The sequence below is a fragment of the Pinus tabuliformis genome, chromosome 6, assembly GCF_031772625.1.
Source record: "Pinus tabuliformis cultivar Carrire ecotype Pingquan chromosome 6, CPIR1, whole genome shotgun sequence".
NCBI classification, from domain to species: Eukaryota; Viridiplantae; Streptophyta; class Pinopsida; order Pinales; family Pinaceae; genus Pinus; species Pinus tabuliformis.
The window spans coordinates 1,776,963,947-1,776,974,009 of NC_142292.1; positions in this window are offsets into that span (position 1 = coordinate 1,776,963,947).

Here is a 10,063-nt window from a genome sequence, read left to right on the forward strand (position 1 = left end):
TTGGCATATGATCTCTATTTGACACTCATGATAACATGTTAGAAATATCTATCCAAGGAATAAAAATTTTGATTATAGAAATGACCCAAAGAATGATGTTATCCTGCTTTCCAAAAAAATGTCATTTAGGTCCTAAAAATAGCTCCAAAAGTTTAGGACCTAAAAAAAATCCAAAAATAGTAAACTATGCTATAATTAAGGAAACCAAAAGAAACAATAGTGGGGTCTGAGTAGAATAGGTGGGTGGCCACCAATATCCACCTGGATCAATCCTCACCCCTCAGGAATAAACAGTACCCATTGTGTTGAGTGACTCCATGAGATGGGGAAACTTTTGCTAAACTTGGTACCTATTGCGCCACTTTCCTTGGTGTAGGAATTGACCAACTTTGACAACTCAATACAATTGGATCTTCTACTAGCGAGTGTTCTTGATCTATGTGTACATGATCTAATCAATTGTGGCATATTCGATGCAATCTGGATTTAGATCTATTGGTGTGAGTTGCTCTGTAATGTCTGATGTATCTAGTAATGGTATAAAGTATGGATAGAGGCAGTCAACATTAAAGATTGGCTACAGGCCAAGTAATGATGGAATTTTGAGATCAAAATAATTGTCTCCTACAACCTTAGTGATGGTGTAACTCCCATATCGAAGTGGGTGAAGCTTGTGGTTGGCCCCACCAAGGTGCTCCTACAAATGTAACCAAATTTTTTCACCCACCTAGAACTTGTGCGAAACTCGATGTTGATCATGATGTTGTTTGTACTTAGAATTTTCTCTGTCCAATAGGTCATGGAGCTTCTGGTAAATGTGATGAATGCGTTCAATGAAGCTAGTGGATTTTTTAGTTTCAAACTGGACATGAGTCAAATCTTCCTAAGCAGTTACAAGTGGTATGGAAACATCAACAGGATATAGTGGCTGGAATCCCAACCCCACCTGAAAGGGGTTGTGACCTGTTGAGATGTGGAGAGCTATGTTGTAACTATGTTGAAGATAGGGGAGGATTTCATCCCATGTGTGTGGATGTTTCGAGTTGTACATGAATGAGATGTGCACAATAACCATGTTGATGACTTCTGTTTGAACATCATTTTGGGGGTGGAAGGCTATGGAATTAGTGAGCTTGTTTCCTAGCAATGACTAGAGGCTTGACCAATGTACTTAGGAACCTATTATCCCAATCTAAGATAATGGATTGTGGTATCCCAAAGTGTATCCATACTGGTTCAAAAAAGATTTTGTATGTGGCTTATATTGTGATACTCCTCTTGCAAGACACAAGAATGACCATCTTAAATAATTTGTCAATGACCACGAAAACACAATTGTTGCCATCCTTGGTAGAAGAAAGGCCCGACATGTAATCCATGGAGATGGATTCCCAAGGCTAGATAGGAGTGTGAACAAGATTATATAGGCCTTGCTTCTTGATTATACGTTTGGAAATGATGCAGCCATTGCAAGATCTTATGTACTTCCCAAATTCCTATTGAATGTTCAACCAATAAAAGTACTTATGTTGCACTGCCACTATTTTTTCTACCCCAAAGTATCTGGTGACTTGAATGTAGTGTGCCTCATAAATCATTATGGCATGTTTTCTTGAGGGAACACAGAGGTGTCCCAGGTGGCATAATAGTGCATCCTAAAGGTGAAAGTATGGAACTTGCTAGCCTTGCAAGAGCATCTGGTATGTGGTGTTAAATTTTGGATCACTCTTGTAAAGATGTGGTCATCTCAAAGTCTCGCGTCCAGAAGAGTCGAGCACAGTGGTGAATGCCATAACCGATAGCCAGTTGAGGCTATTTGCAACATTATTAGTGTTTCACTTCTTGTACTTAATGTTCAAATGGAAATGTTGTAGATATATGGACCATTTCTCATGTCGATCATTCTGCAAATTTCCTTGTGTCTGTATGAACTGCAAGGGTCGGTGGCATATGTGTATGACCACTTCCTTCCCCAAAATGTAATTCTTCCAATGTCAACAGGCTTGTACAATGGAATACATCTCTTTGTCATAGGTGGGATAATTTTAGACTATATCTGAAAGTGTCTCATTGTGATATGCCACTGGATGCCCCCATTGGGTAAGAACTGCACCAATAACATAGCCAAAGGCATATGTATGAATTTCAAATGGTTGTTGCAGGTTTGGTAATTTGAGCACTAATGCAGAGTAGAGGCAATGCTTCAAATCAACAAATGCCTTTTTTCTAGATTCAAACCAAGAGAATTTTGCTTTTGCTCCACCCTTGGTGATGACTCAAGGGCCAAGCGTTATGAGAGAATCCCAACACAAACCTCCGATAGAAATTGGCAATACCAAGAAAGTTTTGGATCTTTGTTAGGGTTGTTGGGGTTGGCTAATCCTGAATAACTTGTATCTTAAAGAAAATGGTGCCTCTAGAGTGGTTTTTGGATGAATATGTGTCATTTGTCGGTATTCACCGAAGGATCTGGGCAAAGGTTTCCATCATTGTGTTCCTCTATCACTTGAGGACCTCTTTGAGCAATATTTATAAATTATCTCCTGCTCCCTCATATTCTTTTATTCTGCCATGGGAGGTCAACAGGGTCGGTGAGGCCAGTCTTGCAAAGTTTCAACCAGTGCAAGCCCTAACTCCTTATACGCTGACCTCATTGGGGACATGCACAAAAAAATATAGAAAGAAAAGATCGCTTTGATACCACTAATATGAAATTATGCAAGAATGAAAATTAATATATATATATATATATATATATATATATATATAAACATTAACACAGAGATGTAATAGAAACAAATATCCATTTCATTAATATCAAATAACTGAAAAATGATTATATACAGAATGGAAATAAACTAGCTTGGGCATTGGTAGCTTATCTCTAAGAATAAATGTGGTAGCTACATGCCTTTGAACTATGTTACAATGCGGCTTGAGGACCTATTTATTATTGAGAAATAATGGAAAACCCTAAACATCAAAAAACCTAACCCTAGGAGATGAAGCACCAAAATTGTGGGACCCATTAGGGTAAAATGGTACATTAGCTTCCCGAGGTCATAACTTTGGCGTACCATCTTCATTATATGTGCACAATATATCATTAGAAATATATATCCGAGGACTACAACTTTTGACTAAAAACATGAATTAAAGAGTCATGTATGCAAGTTTAAAAAAAAAGTCATTTAGGGCCTCAAAACAGCTCTAGATGTTTCAGACCTGAAAAAACTACTAAAAACAGTAAATTGTGCTACAATTAAGGAAGCTTAAAGAAAAAATTGTGAGGTCCAAGTGGAATAGGTGAGTGCCCACCAATATCCACCTGGATCACATCCCTAATTAATAAACTAAATTACCTCAAAATCTCGACAAATCTCTTGGAACCATAGAGGGGTTTCATTCCAGGATTTTTTTACAATAAAACAACGATGAACTATAATTTGTTAATTTTTCTATGAAACTTAAACTATGACCATTTTTTATATTTTTCCAACATGAAATAATAACCTCTACAATTCAAACCAATAACAGGGTGAACTTTCAATATGTTTCAATGAAAACATTTGGTTCTCATTAGTACAAAAGATGATAATGACAATACAAATGTATAAGTACACTTAAATTCAAATCCTTACTATGTAGATGAATTTGGGCATCACTTCCATCTTAAATTGCATAACAATTATAGCCCATGAAAGTAATAGTCATTATGAAGACACATAAGAAATTCGATAATTTATTTCATTGCTTTGTTATATTTTCTTATATGACAATGTCACATTTTGAAACTTTCTGCAATACCTCATTTCTGTTGATAGACTGAAAGTGTAAAATAAATGAGTGATTCATCTCTAAATTTAGCACATCATGAAACTTGAAGAAATCACAAATGTTTCAGTTCTTTACAATTAAATGAGTTACATATAAGCTTAAAACTAGAAATCTTTTTAGTCTATTGCAACACAAATACATTTGACTAGTTCTTACCACGTATAATACTTACAACTTCAAATTATCGCAAATTATTTCTAGAATAGTCCTATATGTTTTCGAGATAAACGTAAGCTAGGGTGTAACAATCTCCTAGTCAGACATGTCTTTCCCTTTCTCTCCACTAACACAACTCAAAATAAAGTCCTTTCAACTCTTCTTTGCCTCTAAGTGTTAAAAAACGATGTTTGAATTAGAACCATACTCTAGGAAATATAAACTAATTCCTATCCTGAGGTACCATGACCCAATTCACAATTCTAGGATATTCTCCATTATCTCTAACACTCCCCCTTAATGGAGAAGGGGTTCACAAATATGCCTAACATCTCCCTAAACATTTTAAACTTAATTTTGCCAAGAGGCTTAGTGAAAATGTTTGCAACATTATCACATATATTACAATATACAAGATGGATTTATTTTGATTGTACTTTCTCCCTGACAAAGTGGAATTGTGTATTAATGTGTTTAGTGTTCTTGTGAAACACCGAATTATTAGCAACTTTGATTGAACTCTGATTGTCACATCTGATTGTTGTTCTTCCCCAACATCCTGGAGAAGTCTCCACAACCAAACTGCCTCACATATCGCTGCACACATGGCTTGATACTCTAGTTACGCTAAAGACAAGGAGATTGTGTTTTGTTTCTTGCTGCTCTATGTAATCACCCTAGATCCGAATGCATAGCCTATTATGGATCTGCGGTAATGTACATTTCCAACCCAATCAGAATCTGTAAATCTTGTCAATCTAACACCAGTGGAATCAGTGTAAATAATACCATAGTCTATGGTACCTTGTAGATACCTCAAAACACATTTTGCTGCATTCCAATGACTCTCAAGTCGCTTAGACATGTATTGACTAGGCACATTGACTGCATAAGCCAAATCTGGTTTAGTAGTGGTTAGGTAGATTAAGCTCCCAACCAGCTATATGTAAAGTGTCGCATCTGCCTCTTTAGAGCCATCGTCACTCTGAAGTTTAATGTTTTGCTGTAATGGTACTGTTGCAGCCTTACATTGATCCATTCTTAATCTTTCTAGTAGACCTTTGACATACTTACCTTGGGACAAAAAAGTTTGTCCTAAATCTCTCGAGATCTCAAGACCCAAATAGCATCTTAATTCACCAATGTCTTTCATTTCGAACACATGTGACATTTGTTGTTTGATTTCTTTGATTAGAGCAATAACATCACCTGTAATAATTAAAGCATCTACATAAAAATAAATCAAGACTATGCGCCCCTGTTCATCTTTCATAGTATACAAATTAGGGTTGTTGTTACTTCTATTTTCCAAGTTGCAGAAAAAAAGAATCAATCTTTTCATACCAAGACCTGGGTGCTTGCTTTAGTCTATATAGAGTTTTCTTTAATCTACAGACTAAATTTTCTTTCCCTTTTTGGACAAACCCCTCAGGTTGCTCTAAATAAACCTCCTCTTTCAATTCTCCATTTAAAAATGCAAACTTTACATCTAGTTGGTGAATCATCCAATGTTTCTTAGTAGTTAAAGAAATTAACATTCTGATGGTATTTAGTTTAGCTACAGGGGCAAAGGTTTCTTCATAGTCAATGCCTTCTTTTTGTGAATACCCCTTTGCTACCAATTTAGCGTTTAATTTATCTATGGTTCCATCTGCATTAATCTTGGATTTATACAACCATTCACAACCTATGGTTTGTTTCCCTTTAGGAAGTTCAACCAGCGCCCAAGTTTTATTCCTGATTATAGATTCATATTCTTGTTCCATAGTTGTTTTCCATTCACTACATTCATTTTCTTCCTTATAACTAGAATGTTAAACAACATTCATCATACTAGTTATAAAATCATTTTCCCTATATCTTGCTGGCAACTGAACTTTCCTACCTGATCTCTTGAGCATTGGTGTAGCTTCTGACCCATTTTGAGTTCCACTTGCTGGACTCAGCTTGATTGTTGCATCTGAATGCTCTTCTTCTCGCTGCTACTGTTGTTGCTGCGGTTGCATCTGCTGCTACTCATTTCCGTCACCTGATTCATCACTTCCTTCTTCCACCAAGAACAGAATATCTCATTCCTCATTGCGCTTAGCAATTTCTTCATGATCCTACTCATGGAATATGACATCTCTACTAATGAAAATCTTGTGAATAGAGGGATTAAATAATCTATAAGCTTTATATTGTGAACAATACCCTATAAAAGTACATCTGATGGCTTTTGAATCTAGTTTTCTTCTGTCTTCCTTTGGAATGTGAGAAAATGCTTTTGACCCAAACACTCTTAGATGTTTACTACATGCTTAAATCCATAAAATGCTTCATAAGGAGTTTTAGACTCAATACTCTTTGTAGGACTCCTATTTTTCAAATAAATTGTAGTATTCAATGCTTCAACCCAAAAACCATTCGAAAGATCCTTACCTTTCAACATGTTCCTAGCACATTCCACCAATGTTTTGTTCTTTCTTTCCATTACTCCATTCTACTGAGGAGTATGGGGTACTGTGAATTGCTATAATATCCCATGGTCTACTTGATAAGCTCATCCTTACTATATTCTCCCCCTTAATCGGAGCGGAGAATTTTTATATGCTTCCTTATTTGCTTTTCAATAATGTTTCTAAACTGCTTAAAGTATTAAAATGTGTGACTTTGCTTACTCAAAAAATATACCCAAGAAAACTATGTGCAGTCATCAATAAACAGTAAAAAATATAGTGCACCTCCTAATGACTTTGTTTACATGGGTCCACAAATATCTGTGTGCACTAATTCAAGTATGTCTCTTTGTTTCTTCTCTACTCGAATAGGGAATTCATCTGTATGAATCATTCCTAATGTAAAAGCATCAAAATCATTATGCACTTGTTTTAACATAGGAAGATCTCTTACCATTTCCTTTTTCTGAAGTAACAACAAATCACTGTAGTTGATATGACCAAATCTCTGATGCCACAACTCTTTTATAGTCAAACTTGCTGTTGTCAAATCTCGAATTGATGTTGGTCTTACATCCAATTTGTACAGACCTCCTGTTCAAATTCCTGTAGCAATAGTCTTCATACCATCTAACAGATCTTTAATATAATAGTTAGATTTTAAAAAATCAACTTTAAGATCTTGATTTGTAATCATGGATATAGAAATCAAGTTCCTTGTTACAACGGGCACATGCACGACATTATGAATTTGTCTTATAGTACCATTAGGTAAAATGACAGAAATTTTTCCACACCCTTTGATCTGATGACTTCTATCATCACCTAGGTAGATTTGTGCTCCATCGTTGATTTCTTTAAAATCTTTGAACCATTGCTTGTTCCCCATCATATGTGTTAATGCTCCTGAATCTACATACCAGATGTCTGCATCGAAATTCTCATCAAAGTCTTCCATAAATAATCTAAATTTTTTGCTCATGATTATCATTTGCAAGATGACCTGCATGTCTTTTATGCTTCTGTTGTTGTTCATGATATTTCTTCTTCCTACACTCCTTAGCTATATGACCAAGTTTTCCACAATAAAAACATTTATTTTCATAGTTGTTTCTATTCAGATGCATACCTTGAGTGTGATTTCGTCTTTTCTGTGAGTTTCCTCCATTTTGTTGTTGCAGATTTATTTTCCTTTGAATAATTTCTTTTTCACCATCAACGCAGGATCTGCACTCTAGGGCTTGAGAGTCAATCTTCTTTCTTCTTCTTACATTAATATTCCTGTCAGTTCTTCAAACTTTGGGATTTTCTCTCTCACATTTATCCCAGTGATAAACATTTGGTAGTCATCAGTCACACCATTCATGGTAATGTTTACTAGATCTGTATCTGCAATTGTATCACCAATGTCTGCCAATGTTTTCTTCAGATCTTTGATCCTCGCTATGAAGGCAACAACTATTGCATTCTCCTCCATCTTCAAGGATAAGATATTTCTCTTTAGGAACAAAAGATGATTTTTATTCTTGATCTCATACAAATCCTTCAATATTCACCAAATTTCGCTTGCTGATTTACATTCTCTAATATATGGTATGATGCAGTCTTTCACTGACATCTTCAGCAACGTCCTTGCTTTACCTTCTTGCTTCTCCCAATCTGGGATCGATGTTGATCCAACTGCTGGCTTATGCTCATCCCCATTTGCAATCGTCCAAGAACTCTGCACTTCTAGCAGAGTTTGCATCTTGAATTTCTAATTTGCATAATTGGAGACATCAAGCTTGTTATGCTCATTCAAGCATGCTTTAATCATTTGATTATTAATCTTGGAAATTAAAAACAAATTGACAAGTAAAAAAATATATATGCTTTAGATCTACCCCATATCTATGTCAAGGACAAAAATCACTAATCTCCGCGAGTTTGATTTCTCGTATTTTCAACAGCCTCTAGTACTGGCTGATCCCTTGTAGTCTGTGCACCCTCTCCATGCGGCCTATGTGAAAGTATCCACCACACTACATGCTCTCCATGGCAGCCTTGTGAGGAACCACATATAGGGTCATCGCAGCCTTCTCTCTGTAGACCTCGGCCTCCACGCAACCTTCTCTCGGCAGCCACCGTCATGACGTAGCCCCCCTTTTTTTAAATTTTCACAGTTGGTGTGATTAGCCAACATGGATTCATGACAATCAGTGCAATTATCCAACACGAGTTCACGAAAATTGTCCAAAATAAAATGTGAGAAGTTTCACAATGGGATCAGCGCGATTTTTCCCCCAAACCACGCGACAATTTCGCCTCAGGTGCGTTGAGAAAATCCTTCACTCAGGGAACAGGTTTCTCAGCCCCGTCGCTCTGATACCATGTTAAAAAGTGATTTTTGAATTAATTAAAAAAAAAACACCCACTGGTTAGCTCTATGAAAGAGAGTCTAAACCAGGAGAGTCTATCTCTGTAGAACACTCTACATTGTCCATGTACATGACACATTATATAGCAATCATGGATTTAGGGAAGTTAGAACCATACCTAGGAAATAGAAACTAATTCCTATCCTGAGGTACCATGAACCAATTCACTATTATAGGATCTTCTCCATTATCTCTAACACTAATTCCGCGACATCAAAGGTAATCCCAAAAGCTTGTACTTGATCTTGTTCAACATTCTCGGTAGACATATAGAGGAAATACTTGATAGCATCCTCCAAGGAACTGACATTAATTTGCTGGCATATAATACAATACTACATAAACCCATCCTTTGTAGACCTTCCACACCTCATTTCGACACAAAGTTCCACATATTTGAACCTTATTGTTTCAAGAGGTTTTTTCCAAGATGACGTTATCAAGTCTTGAACAACTTGTAATGTGCTCTGTATCAGACTAATATTTACCAATTTTGCATTCAACGAGTAACATCAAACTTCAAAGTTATTGAAATGCTTGGCACATTATTTTGCATCTGCAAACATAATACTATTCTTCAAAAGTCACATTTTATAGATATATTGGTTCAATATTCTAACTCAAATATGAAAAAATGATACGAGTAATTCTGGTGTACCCTTCTTATGTCAAAACAATCTCTATGCACAACTTTATATAAATAACAACAGTTACCTTAAGCCCTCTTGAGAGAAATTTCAGGGTTGGCAAAGGTCGCCATGGAGATAAATAGAAAACCAAAAACCTACCAACTTACTGGTAACCTCATGGTTATACAAATAACTTAAAGGATTACCCAAAACTTAAGGGATTGACTTAGAACGAAAAAAAAAAAATTAGAGAAGACCATATAGCACAGATCAAATAATTCAGATTGTCTAAGGAAGCATACTATTGGTGAAATAACAATTACCTCTATAAGTTTGGGCACATAATGTCCTACATAAAATTATAGCCATATTATCATGAGTTATTGGAAATTTGATGGAGATATAGTGTGAAATTTAACTGACCATTTAAAGCTAAATTTACTAACCTCTATAGCTCTCTCCTCCTATGTAAAAGTCACGTTGTTTGTATTTGGAAAACCTTGTAAAGCAATTTTGAAGAAAATCTTGTGTGTCTAAAACTAAAAAATGTTTAGAGTAATCTTATTATCAATTTTCAAGTCAATTT